This window comes from Periplaneta americana, chromosome 15, assembly GCF_040183065.1.
Source record: "Periplaneta americana isolate PAMFEO1 chromosome 15, P.americana_PAMFEO1_priV1, whole genome shotgun sequence".
NCBI lineage: Eukaryota > Metazoa > Arthropoda > Insecta > Blattodea > Blattidae > Periplaneta > Periplaneta americana.
This window is the reverse complement of record NC_091131.1, coordinates 159851865-159863969: the sequence shown is the minus strand read 5'-3', so window position 1 is coordinate 159863969 and position 12105 is coordinate 159851865. Positions and strand designations below refer to the sequence as shown.

The following is a 12105-nucleotide window of genomic DNA, read 5'->3' as shown; positions in this document are numbered from 1 at the left end:
TAAGACTATTTGAAAGAAAAACACATTCATATACATCACACTGTAAAACAAATAATAGTTTAATATGTAAAACTTAACTTAGGGCTGCTTGTAGGCATGCAATATGTACTCACCAACAGTTACTTGTCCGACACTTTGGAGAATTTACGAGATGATTTGGCGGCTCTCGGAGCTTGGAATTCTCGTCAGATTTGTTTCGTCCAGAAGAAGAACCGAAATTTCATATAGTGAAAAATTAGTTTCGGTATGATATCCATGGCATGATCCAAGCAGCATCCTGTTCCCGGTGGCTGAATTACAATTGAGGTAATACTGTCTATGCACTCGTGAAATATGTCGCCCCACATTCCATCGCTCAATTTTTCTTTTATTGTCAGTTCTGTTTGCATAAGCAAATGAAACACGCACGCCCTACAACCCGGAACAAAACACGAAGGTATTGCTTCAAATATAACACGACAAAAACATAATAATCTCGTCCTTTAATAAATAAATCGTGAGAGCTACTCACTTGTCACTCGTGTACGAATAATTGCAGATTAGTGTATTGGCACTTAAAGTATTTAACGCACTTAATTACACTAAAAAAAGCAAACGAAATGAACGAACACTCTACTGCTTCTTTTATGGATATTCGCTTCCAACTGAGCAATACCGATTGCAGCGCCACTAATTCTCTTGGTCACCGTCGACAATGCTGAACAGATAGGAGTGCGCACACTTCTTCTTTCTATTCGTTATGGTGTAACTGGAAAAGTTCTCTAACATATTATTTCTTTGGGCTTACATTTCTCAGAAGTAATTTTATTATTTTTCAGACAGTTGTTTCATAAAGACGACTTTTCGATTCTCATTTTAGTATCAAAAAGTCATCGATTTCCACATCCATAAATTAGTGTACCTAAAAGTACTTTTAAGCACGCTAATTAGAAGTACTGAAAACATAAATTCCTACTATTCATTTATTATAAATATTCACAACACAATTATTTAAATTGGAAATTACAACATTTGGAGATATGATACATACATTATTCACTTCCTTCTTATATTTGATTACTTTCGTTGGTATAATTGTATATTACAAAACTGCATGACAAGCAGAAAAAACTTCCTAACATACAGCAAAACAATCACCATAGCCTACCACATATCTGAAGGCCGTGAAATCTCTCTCTTTCCATACCAACGTAATACCATAGTCTAGTATATACAGCCACGAAGCTTGAGTTAATAGGGTACTAGGAACAATTGACTGTGCAGGTACTATTTCGCACTGTCTGTGATGTGGCGATAGTAGCGATCCTAGTGGTTAGCAACTATCTAGGGATGCATATTTCCTACATATTGAGCTTCGTGACTGTATATAATAGACTGTAGTAATACTATTTCGTCTTTAACATCAGAAGTTCACCACTGCGAGAGAACGAATCAACAATTTTATTTCCTTTAAATATAAACACATTAAAGATTCTCGAGATATTATCTAAAAAATCTTATATGAAACACGTGAAAATCTAGTGTTTTATGCACTCACCATGTTATTGACCTTCCCTTCGGGTCTGTGGGACACCTCTCGTGCTTAAAAAGCTATCATTTCACAATTTTTTGCATAAATAGCTATATTACTTTTGATACCATTATCTTTTAAACAAATTTACAAGCACACATTTTGTGAACATGTCTACATTACACTTTCCAGTTGCAACAAATAATTTTGCATTGTTTCTGTTACATTTATGGTTTAAGAGTAACTATTTTAATACTTTTATTAATAGTAAATCAGTTTAAGTAACAGATATTTTGCAACGCTGCTATAAGACACGTACTTCACCTTAAACCTGAGCACCGCGGGGATCAAAGACGTTTTATAGTTTAACCTAGACTCACTACGAGCGCTGTTCCTCAACCCAAAATTGAACACTTTTGCGCATCGCCATCTTGAGGTCAAGAGATATTGACTGTTGCATGTTTACATCATGATTCCATTGATTTCAAATAACATAGAATGTTATTTAATATTAATAATAATAATAGTTTTATTTTCCCTGGCAGAGTTAAGGCCATCAGGCCTTCTCTTCCACTCAACCAGGATCAAATCACATACAGAAAAAATACATACCGGTATACAAATATGAACTTAAAAATAATAATAAACATAATTACGTAAAAAAGAGAGATTGAATACATATACACAATCAGTATTAACTTTGAAATAACAATAATAAAAAAAATATATATGTAATAAAAAAAAAAAGAGACTGAATACATAATCACAAACAGAAAAATACATTCTAGTATAAAAGTATTAACTTAAAAGAAAAAAGAAAAGAATTAATACATATGAATATAATCTCACAACTAAAGGAATAGTACAATTAGTATGATCAGCACAGCACGTGTTACATTGAGACAATGACAATTACCTAGATATTAGTGTTAATGGGAAAATAAAGTAATGACTGTGTAAAATAATAATAATAATAATAATAATAATAATAATAATAATAATAATAATAATAATAATAATAATAATAATACCTACAAACTAGTTCTGTGCATTTAAAATACTTCTAAACAACCTAATTTTAAACAACTGGGGACTAAGACTACCCCTGATTTCGAGCAGCAGCGAATTCCATGAGCGGGCCATGGCTATTGAGAAAGAACTTGAGTACAGAGATGTCTGATGACGTGGTATTGATAGCAACAGATTGTGCTGTGAACGTGTATTACGATTATGATGTGAAGCTAGGAGAGTAAACCGAGAGGCAAAGTAGTTGGGAGTGGAATCATGTATAATTCGATATAGCAGGCAATATTTAATATTATTTAATGTGTTAGGAGTAAGTGTGTATTAATTTAATCAATAGAGCGTGTGTACACAGTGTTTATATAGTTTATTGTAATCGTTGTTTTGTGTTATATGTGAAATTGTGATGTACTCTGGTGCTGTATATAACCGTACACATAGTGTTTATATACAATAGTTTATTTTAATCGGACTTCTGTGTTAAAGTGTGTGATCTTGTGCTGCATACAACTGTACAAAAAGTGTTTATATAGTTCATTTTGTATGAAGTGATAGTGAACGTGTGTTGGGAGTGGTTAGGTATTGACATAGGAAATGGAGAAGTGAAAGAAGTGTATAGAATGGGTCATGGGGAAAATAGGCCCATCTTGGTCAAACTGGCAAACAGGATGATTAAAGAGAAGATCATGTATAGTAAGAAATCATTGAAAGACTCGAGCATTAGTATAGATGAAGATTTTGAATACGAGATGAGGTGTAGAAGGAGTGTCTTAGTGCCATTTATGAAAACAGCTAGACAAAATGGACATTACGCTAAATTAATCAAGGATAAATTGAAAATTAATGGAGAGTTATTCGATGTCGAATTTTGTTTAGAAAACTTAAATGCACCGTCAAATGAAGAGAACATTGATGAAAGAAAAAGATTAGAGATAAAGGAGAAAGTAAGAGAAATTGTAAATAATAGCGGAATGAATAGAAAAGGTAAAGTTGCAGAAGGCAAGAGGGCAGCGACACAGGAGATAGCGATAGAAGGATGTCGGAGAAAATCAGCATTATCATCAGATTCCATTCAGGCGATGAACTCGAAGGCAGCGGCTGCATCATCAAGTAGACGAGCAGGAATGACGTCACCCCAAGGCCAAGTCGGAAAAACTACCAAAGCATCAAACAGCAACAGAGTTGGAGACCTTGGAGTTAGAAGGCAGAAGGGGGAGAGAAGAATGCTGAACCATCGAAAGAAGAGAGTAGTGATCGAGGAAATGAAATAAGTGCGGGGAATAGAAGGGGAAATATTGAGAGTGCAAATCGTACTAGGAGTGCGAAACGAGGGGACAATAGAGAAGAAAAAACTGTTTATAATCTCAGAAAGTGGTGTATTAGTGGGTTCAAATAATAGCTGGTGTAAGTTATGTAATGGATAATTCAAATTGAACTGCGACATTTTTTCAGGGTTATTGAATAATAGTTTTGTTCTAATACGGTTATAAATAAAGTGTAACAAATGTGCTAGGCTCCGAGCGCGAATGTGTAGTATAAGAAGTGTTTAGTCAGTGTATTTAATAATAGGGTGAATTTTTAGGGAAATAGTCAACGAGGGTTAGGGTTCTATATTAAATACGTAAGGTTAAATGTATTATGTTATTTACATGACGGCAGTATTTAGTTAGTTATGAGAAAAGGGGAATGAAGTTGAATGTAGGAATAGGACAAGAAATGAATATTAAGTGAAAGTGAAAGGAACATGAACAGGCTTCAAGGGTCACATCACGGCTTTGTTAAAATTGTAAATAGTGTAAGTAAGGAAATGCTGGCCCGAATACAGAAATGTGAAGGGCCAGCAGGACCGAGTATATTGAGAAATATACCATATACCATACCATATAGTTCATTTTAATTGTACTTCAGTGGAGTACGTGAAATCATGTTATATTCTAGTGCTGCATGGCCTACAACTGGACGAATATGTAATTTATTTTCCTTGTACTGCTGTGTAAAACTCCGTAATTGGAATCATATTACATTGTTGTGCTGCAACTATACGAATCAACGTAAGAAGGATTCGGGAATATCTTTTCACGAGTAAGTTGGTAACATACTGTACACTGTATTAGGATATTGTAAAATGACTGAAAACCATTTGTACATTTTTAGTGTGATAATAAAAGGTAGTGTTTTGTAGGAATAAGCGCAAACTTGGATTTTATTTTTATATTTCCACTGCAAAATCCCAAGCTTCTCAGTAAATGGTTATATACTGTTAAACGCGACAAATTTATACCATAGGCTTTGCTCTTTACATTTCATAGAATTGTGTTTCTGCAATTCTAATTCTTGTAAAAAGTTACTGAAAAGCTGACGCAATTTCATCAGTTTTTAATTTTCCAGCCCATCTCATAAAGGTTATGATAAAACATGATCTAAAATATCGCAGGCCTACTCTAATTAGAATTTCAACACTTTGAATTAATGATATATTCTATGTTTATTTATTAATATATATATATATATATACACAAACAAAATTTGATAACACAATCCCAAGGGAAAAAATGAAACTCTCTGCATCAAAATCCACAGTTAATTCCCGATTTACCACGAAAATCGTCTGTAGCTGCATTTAGATTGGCAACAGGCCATGATTGTTTGGCCAAACACCTGCATAGAATTGGAATATATCAGTCTCCTAACTGTCCATTGTGCAACTCAAACTAAGAAATGGATTCTGAACACCTCAAAATCTGTGCTTCAGTGACTGGCCATGATAATATCTTTGAAAAATATTGGAGTGCAAGAGGTCAAATGACTTTATTGTCAAACGCCTGGCATTAGAAAACAACAACATATATATATTTCAATTACGGTATTGAAAGTTATTTATAACAGATATATATTTTGAAATTCGTCATCATAACTAAAATGTTCATAAGTGAATGTTGTTGTACGTGATGAAATCTATCTCCAAATTCAGCATTCTTACCACTTCTAATGGTATATTAATATGGTACAAGGTTGGGAAGTGCTTTATACAAAATCGAGGAATGGTTTCAAGAACAAACAGAGCGAGTTTTTCAATTTCAGAGATTTTGTAATGCACTTCACAAACGTGTAGCCTACTGTATAACATTTTTGCACGATCATATTTTTAAAATTGCGAAAATTTATAGTAATATTATTGTAAGGCCTGGTTGCAGAAACGCAAATCAAATCAGTCCCTGATCGCCAATCAGTTGATGTCTGATTTATTTGATTGTTCATTGCGTTGCAATCTCCAATGAACTTGTTTCGATTTACTAATTGCTAATTTCAGAAAGAAATGCAGTTGACAACAGCGCTATCTAGCAACCACAGCCAATTTGGTGCTCTTTAAAATCGCGAAACGAATGCATCAAATGGGGAGTGACTAGGAAAACAAGTGAATGCTTTGCTGTTTTGTTGCTTTTTGTAGAAAGGAAACAGGCAGATTCTATTTGTATGTAGACTACAATATAATGAAAAAAAATGAAGCAAACAAAAAAACGTGCGGGGGTTTCTGTTGTGGGATTTGCTAGGGGAGTCGACAAGAAACTGGAACATGCATAGCCTCCACAGCCCAAAAGAATTCCATTTTCCATCTCTCCGTTTACAAATTGAGCTCGTAAAAATATTGTGTTGTCATGTGTAGAACCCTGCCAACGGGCTACAACATTCCAGAATTTTAATGATGGTGTAGGCTACATATTGCCTGTACATTCACAGAAAAGAAACCTTTTCTATTTCGATAAAGTTCAGCATCATTTCAACCAGGTGATTGGATGGGGATGTGAGCAGTCTATACAACCAATTACTCTTGGAAATCCTGACATGGCTGAAAATTCTCTGGATTTCAAATCGTTCCCTGTCTGAGTTTGGAGGCTTTGTCTACCATATAAATTACAGCAATTGCACTATAAAGAGAACAACATATATACTTGATCAATGATCAGTGACTTAACCAGCAAAAATCTGTTGATCAAATCTGATGGAAGACTGATCTCTGATCAAATACTGATTGTTCTTTCTGCAACAGAAATAGAACTGATGGCCAATTAAACCCTTTTTGATTGCCAATCATATTTGATTGGTGTTTCTGCAACCAGGCCTTTGCAAAACTGCAATGTACATAATGGTAACTAAGTAACAATACGTGCACTGTAATCAGTCTATTTTAGTATAATTTTATGTTATGAAGAATGGTTTCCCTAGCACAAGTTTATGTGGGAATTCTAACTTTCAAGGCCTAACAACAATAGCTGTAAATACAACAAAAAACACAATCGTGCAAAAATATTGTTTCAAATTGAACCACCAGCCTCCAGAGTGGCAGAGGCAGAGGTGTAGAATTGTACAGCCAAGTACCTAAAGCCAACGCCTGGATCTTTAATAAGTCTGGACTATCTACATCTGAATGGGTAACCTGCCTCAAAATGAATGTCAATTTAGCAGCAGTTAGAGGAGTACCTGGTCGCTCTTTGGACGGATCCCGGTACAGACATGGCTGCCCGGGGACTGAAACCCTTGCCCATGACCAAGGTCAGTGTATCAGAGGTTTACTCCTCCGAAATGCCAGACACCATCATGTTCGATCCTTAATTGCAACTGCTTTAAGAAAAAAGTCTTGGATAGTAGAAGAGGAAGTTTTTTGCCTTGCTACTAATGGCTCCTCTAGACGTATTGACATCATAGCATATTCCCAGACTACCAAGAAAGGATATATAATTGATCCTACCATAAGGATTGAAACGGGGAGTAGCCAGCCGGAGGATGTCAATAAAGAAAAGATCAACATTTATCTGCCAACAGTTGATTACTTCAAAGCAAAATACCAGCTTGAAGACATTGAGGTGATTGGTCTTCTTATTGGAGCTCGTGGTGTGATTCCCAAGTTCTTTGAACGCTTCAGGAAGACTTTTGAACTACCACAGACACTTACTGCTGACATCATAACTTCAGTTTTGAAATGCTCTTGCCAAATTCTGAGTCATCATATTCACTCTGTTTAATTTTTTTTTATTCACTTTATATTCATATATGTTTATTTTAATTTCCTTTCTACAAAATTTATGTAAACATTTAATATTGTAAAATTCATGTAGGAGAGTATACCGAGTCCTTCTGGGCTATCTCCAATGGGAGGCAGTTATTATCTTATCTAAAGAAATCATTAGAATCAGATAATCGTGAAACAAAAAATAACAGTTGTACTATATTAAAAAATACTAGCCCTATACCCTTAGCCCTAATTTGCAAAGATGACGAGGATTACTGACAGTTTCAGGATTACATCTTTAATTATTTGCGGTATACTACAGGAATGCACGTTTTACTATTTGTATTTGATTTTATCCTTGTTAATCTTTCAGCTCATGTTTCATTGTTTTTATGATTTATAGTCAGGGTGCGAGCTAAGATTTCTGATGTGGGAGGGGGGGGGGGTTGAATCCTAGATAGAGAATACTATACATACAATTATTATTATTATTATTATTGACCTGATGAAATGTAAACCTTGAAAGTAAGAATAAAAAAGTAATAATTATATTTTGTGAGGGGGGTAGAAGTTATCCCTAACTGGGATGTTAATATGAATTTATGATAGGGGGATAACTTTCCAACAGGGGGGGAAATCCCCCCCATTAATTCGCATCCTGTTTATAGTAATAAATCCTAGTGTGTTTTGTGATTGCATTCTATCAGCATTGCTTTTCGTCCGCAATTGTCACGATCGCAAGATGCACACAATGTGCAAGATTAAGTTAAAGTTTTCACTCGGTTATTGAAATATTTCAGGAAGCCCATTGTACGGATGATGAATTATGCACATACAGTATGAATAGGCCTAATTCATGAAGTTGATGAGGATTGCAGACTGACAGTTTAATTATTTACAGGAATGCTGGTGTAGTTACCTATTTATAGGCCTATTTGTTTTTCTCGTAATTCTTTAGCTTATGTTTGGTTGTTCTTATGATACACCAGGTATGCTCATTCTCTGACTCCCGATTACGTTCTGTAAGCACAACCTTCGAATGTAGAACATGCTGTTCCTTGTTCGAAGCTCGACAGATGATGCGGAAGGCAGTTCAAGTACTTAGTAAACGTATGAACAGTGCGGGACAATGACACAGTCAAAACCCCCTTTAAGCAAACAATCATTCCATACAGTGTGGGAGGAAGACTATTTCTGTTGTGGTTTCGGTGAAAGCGTAAAATGTTTAGTATGTTGTAAGATACTGTCAGGAATACTACTGAGCAACATAAAACGATATTATACGCATTGTCATCCAGAACGTGCTGAAGTGACAGGAAAGCTGTGTTCTATAATATGTGTTTAGATACCAACGTTATTATTAATTTTATTATTATTATTTTAATTGTTATTATTATTGCTATATTATTATTATTATTATTTTGCTCAGGATAGGGACCAATGGCGGGCTTATGTGAGGGCGGCAATGAACCTCCGGGTTCCTTAAAAGCCAGTAAGTAAGTAAGTAAGTAAATAAGTATTATTGTTGTTATTGTGGTGATTTTATTCCAACACAATTACATGTTATGATAAAATAATTTTTTCAGGGGTGTAACGTGCACTGCAGTTTCAAGGACTGAAAGCACTTCATGAAAGACCAAACATTGAAGAGAGTGGAACAAAGTGCCTGAACAAAATATAGTTAATTATATCTCTGTACTGGAAAAGCTCAAATTTGAATTCACAGAACATAGATATTTACTAATTTCAGTCGTACGGAGAGTGATATTAATATTTTTCTTAATCCTTTCATAGTAAATTTAGTACAATCCGTGAGAGTGCTGTTCCAGAACGAGTTAATTGATTTACAAAGTGACGTAGAACTAAGAACTAAATGCTGAGAATATGACTTGAAAAGCATAGAAGTATTTTAAAAAAATGAACAAAACGAAATATCCCATGATGAGCTTATTCACTGCCACTATGTTGGCTATCTTTGTCTCGACATGTGTGTGCGAACAATTATTTTCGAAAATGTAGATTGTTAAATGTAAACATGGGTCCCGATTAACAGATGAGCATCTTTTCAGCCGGTTGCGCATTGCAGTAAATTCGTTGGAAATAGATTTCCGATTACTTGCAGAAAAGAATGCACATGTTGAATAGACTGCAATGTATGGTGGAATATGAAAATAACATTATCTATGATATAATAATATCATAACTATGTTAAACATAATAAATAATTTAATAATTGAATATTACAGTGTATACTCTTTCCTTTTCCAAATTCAGTTTATTATCCGTATTTGTAAGAGTGTTAGAGCGATGGCACGGGCGGTGCTGCAATGTAGTTGCGGAGCCCAGTCCGTACACTGTGTGTGTGTTCTGCAGTGCAGCATCATCCGTGTAATCGGTGCTTTTACAATTTTGAGCATACCTGTAATACACAGTAATAAATCCTGGTGTGTTTTACGATTGCGTTCTATCAGCATTGCATTTCGTCTGCTATCGTTTTGACCTCAAGATGGCGGCGAGTGATTGCTTCTATTTGGGTCCAGTCATATCTTCTGCGCAGCTGGCACTGTGAGGACTTGGCGGAGATAGGGTGTAAGGGCAGCGTTTCTGTCTGTTGGCAAGTGCTACTGAATTCACTGCGATGCAGCAAACTTTCCTAGAAACAAAATCGATTTCTTATTAAATGAAAAGAAAAATGGCAAAGGAAAATTCTATTTCTTTTATCTAAAGGATTTAGTATGTGAAATTGTTATTGGACACTTTCTATCCTGTACATTTTCATACCACCATTCACAGTTGAGATGCAGCTCTTTGCTTGTTTCATTCTCTATGAACTGAAACAACCCAGAACTCACCATGTGCAGGTGGCTGCATGTCGAGTTCCGCCCTGCCCATCGCAACCTCCCTACCATTCCATTATTCATTGTTTGTCATTATCAATTTATGTTCATACTCTTCGACTTGAATCAATATTTAGTTTCCATTTAATATATTTTTGCCTCAATTTATAAGTCACATTATTAAGATACTTGAGTACAATATAATAAATTGGTGTATGTTGGTGCAACGAAAAATATGCCGTCTGGGTGGCAGCATCTACCAACTGCAGTTGTTTCATGTCCAGCTAAAAGACAGTGTAATTCTTAGTTGAAATCTTCATAATACACTGATTGCTAACTATGAAGAGGATAAACAGGTATTGTCCGGCCGAATGGTTATGGCGCATCCCAGTTTGCCACACTCGTTTCTTCTGTCCTCTCTGTAAGGTCTAGTGCCTGAGTTGTTAGGCTCTTCTCTGCAAATATTTTCTGTACGGAATTGGAAGTTTACGTAGTATTATACAACTGTTTAAAGTAATTTAAAGAAAAAAGCCCCCTTAAGTAAGTGTCATGTGATTTCCCCTGTTTTGACGACTGTGTGACGTAACCACTCGGATGGACTGTAGCATGACAACATGTACGTCACCAATAAGTCAATCATACAAGTAAAGTCTGAAAAGAAATCAAAAGATGAAGCACGTTACTTCTAATATAGGTGTAACATCAAAGAGAAATCAATTCAGGGATCTGAAATTAAGGAAGTTTAGACTTTCATTGTCTTTAGAGACAATTAATATTAGATACCCTCCACAAAACTGGCTTCATTTATACACCGACGGATCCTTGATCTCTAGAGAACGAGGTGCAGGTGTTACGTGCTGTCTCTTCTCACTTTATAGATCTCTTGGGTATGGAACAACAAGTTTTGATGGAGAAATCATTGCAATAAATGAAAGTCTCAGGAATCTTCTATGCCACATCAGTAAATTTAAAAATGCAGTTATATTGTCAGATTCCAAAGCAGCTATTCTACCAATAGTCTCTAAACACACACCTTTATCTCAAACAGCAGAAATAACTAAAATGCTCTCTCAATTAATATCACTCAATAAAAGAATTGTATTCCAATGGATACCATCCCACTGTGGAATCCTGGGAAACGAGAATGCGGATGCTTTAGCAAAGAAGAGCAGCACTGCTACTTACAGACCTGTTACTAAATCTACGTATTACTCTGTGAAGAGATTTATTAAATCTTCATACTTAGACTTCAACAAACAAAATTTAATAACACAGTCACAAGGGAAAAAATGGAACTCTCTGCATCAAAATCCACAGTTAATTCCCGATTTACCACGAAAATCGTCTGTAGCTGCATTTAGATTGGCAACAGGCCATGATTGTTTGGCCAAACACCTGCATAGAATTGGAATATATCAGTCCCCTAACTGTCCATTGTGCAACTCAAACCAAGAAATGGATTCGGAACACCTCAAAATCTGTGCTTCAGTGGCTGGTCATGATAATATCTTTGAAAAATATTGGAGTGCAAGAGGTCAAATGACTTTATTGTCAAACGCCTGGCATTAGAAAACAACAACAACAACTTTCATTAAAAATGAAATTAATTTATCCATAATCTTTTGTTTACAGATGGCTCCTAAATGTTGTATGCCTGTGTGTACCAACAATTACCAGAGTGCTATAAATGAGAGTGTTATGTTACAGTTCTCAAATGTCCAACTGAA

The 12105-nt window shown here is 35.3% G+C and overlaps 1 protein-coding gene across 4 annotated transcripts in view; it reads right to left on the bottom strand.

The window, feature by feature from the left end:
• Window positions 1–480: 480 nt before the first annotated feature.
• LOC138715485 (uncharacterized) overlaps window positions 481–12105 on the bottom strand; it is a 30191-nt gene continuing 18566 nt past the window's right edge. For all 4 annotated transcript variants that reach the window (XM_069848444.1, XM_069848445.1, XM_069848447.1 and 1 more), the window contains one exon: window positions 481–10194. The gene's annotated coding sequence lies outside the window, so the exon portion shown is untranslated. The remainder of the gene's footprint in view (window positions 10195–12105) is intronic.